A 2,500-nucleotide genomic window follows, 5' to 3' on the forward strand; every position below is an offset into this window, starting at 1 on the left:
TTACCACGTATTTGAACCAAAACAGAGAGAGAGAGAGAGAGAGAGAGAGAGAGAGAGAGAGAGAGAGAGAGAGAGAGAGAGAGAGAGAGAGAGAGAGAGAGAGAGAGAGAGAGAGAGAGAGAGAGAGAGAGAGAGACAGTGTTAAAGATTAAATCAAGTCCGGATTTTTCCAGACATATCTTTGTGCCCCTCAGCAGCTGGCCCCCTTGAGAAAGGAATGGTATGTGCCAATGTGCAGTGGCGTACAGAGTAGAGGCAGGAATGGGAGGTGCGTAGAGTTGTTACAGAGAGAGAGAGAGAGAGAGAGAGAGAGAGAGAGAGAGAGAGAGAGAGAGAGAGAGATCCGTCTTGAGCGTCAGATACTCTGGGTTCGCCACTGCACGTGCTTTACTTAAGCCTTCATTAATACTAGAAACTCGCTTGACCAAGCACAAGTGTTTGCACCACTTATATTAAACAGCAGGCTACTAACACACAAGACGATACGAGGGGGGTTGTCTGCCACAGATTACCATGCTACTGGTTATCACGTAATCTGTGCAGAGGGTTCCCTCGTATCATCTTGAGTGTTGCTGTTACTTAATATAAGTGGTGTAAACATGCACTTGTGCTCAGTTAAGCAGGTTTTTTTAAATTAATAATTTAATCATTTAGATTAGCACATATCTGAACACACACACACACACACACACACACACACACACACACACACACACAGACAGACAGAGAGAGAGAGAGAGAGAGAGAGAGAGAGAGAGAGAGAGAGAGAGTGTGTGTGTACAAGTAGACAAGACAGATCCGTCTCGGGCGTCAGATACTCTGGGTTTGCCTCCGCGCGCGTTTATTTAAACCTTCATTAGTTCGAGAAACCTGCTTGACCGTGCACAAGTGTTTGCACCACTTGTATTAAGCAGCAGGCTACTAACATACAAGATTATACGAAGGGGGCTCTCTGCCACAGATTACAATGCTGCCGATTATCACGTCATATATTACAATAGCGTGATGTAAGTATATCACGATTATTATACTTATTATTTTTTTTAGTTCAGAGTGAGCACACAGGTTTCCATGAGCATTTCTGACATGTGTTCTGTGAGCGGAATTAATACAATGCTGAAAACACAAACGTCGAATCAACCATTAATGCTTCGGAAAAAATGCCATTACATCCAAGGTCTGACGAAACACTGCATACTCTGTGCTCCCACTCGTATGATTACAGATTATATATATATATATATATATATATATATATATATATATATATATATATATATATATATATATATATATATATATATATATATATATATATATATATATATATATATATATATATATATATATATATATATATATATATATATATATATATATATATATATATATATATATATATATATATATATATATATATATATATTTATATTAAACATCTATCACTTCACAACCTATGTGATCGCCAGTATGGGTTCCGTCAAGGCCGTTCAACTGATGATCTGGCTTTCCTTACCGAATACTAGTCACGCCTGACTTCTGGTCTCTCTAGAATTTCTGATTGGGGAAAGCAAATTTAGTATTGTACAATGCCTTAAAAACTCAATTCCTCTACCTAACAACTCGACACAACCTTCTAGACAACTATCACCTCTTCTTCAATGACACTCAACTGTCCCCCTTTTCTACACTGAACATCCTCGGTCTGTCCTTTACTGATAATCTAAACTGATACTTCATATCTCATCTCTAGCTAAAATAGTTTCTATGGAGTTAGATGTTCCGAGTCGTCTCCGCCAGTTTTTCTCACAACCATCCCAGCTGCTCTGTACTGGGGCCTTATTCGTCTAGGTATGGAGTATTTTTCACATGTGTGGGGGAGTTCCACTCATACTGCTCTTTTAAACAGGGTGGAATCAAAAGCTTTTCGTCGTATCAACTCCTCTCCTTTAACTGACAGTCTTCAGCTTCTTTCTCATTGCCGCAATGTTGCATCTCTAACTATTTTCTACCGTTATTTTCATGTCAACTACTCTTATGATCTTGTGAACTGCATACCTCCTCTCGTTTTCTTTCTCTCACTCCTATTCTGTCAACCTCTCTAATACAAGAGTTGACCAGTATTCTCAATCATTCCTTTCTCTGGTAAACTCTGGAATTCCCTATCTGCTTATGTATTTCCACCTTCTTATGACTTGCACTTTTCAAGAGAGAGGTTTCAAGACTTTATCATGCAATTTTTTACTGCAGCTTTCGACTCTATTCGGGGACCGGCACCTCGGTGGGTCATTTTTTTTTTTTTTTATTGCAGTATTGTTGCCCTTGGCTGGTGTCCCTCCTAGAGAGAGAGAGAGAGAGAGAGAGAGAGAGAGAGAGAGAGAGAGAGAGAGAGAGAGAGAGAGAGAGAGAGAGAGAGAGAGAGAGAGAGAGAGAGAGAGAGAGAGAGAGAGAGAGAGAGAGAGAGGAAGAGAGAGAGAGAGAGAGAAGAGAGAGAGAGAGA

The sequence above is a fragment of the Scylla paramamosain genome, chromosome 7, assembly GCF_035594125.1.
Source record: "Scylla paramamosain isolate STU-SP2022 chromosome 7, ASM3559412v1, whole genome shotgun sequence".
Taxonomy (NCBI): Eukaryota; Metazoa; Arthropoda; class Malacostraca; order Decapoda; family Portunidae; genus Scylla; species Scylla paramamosain.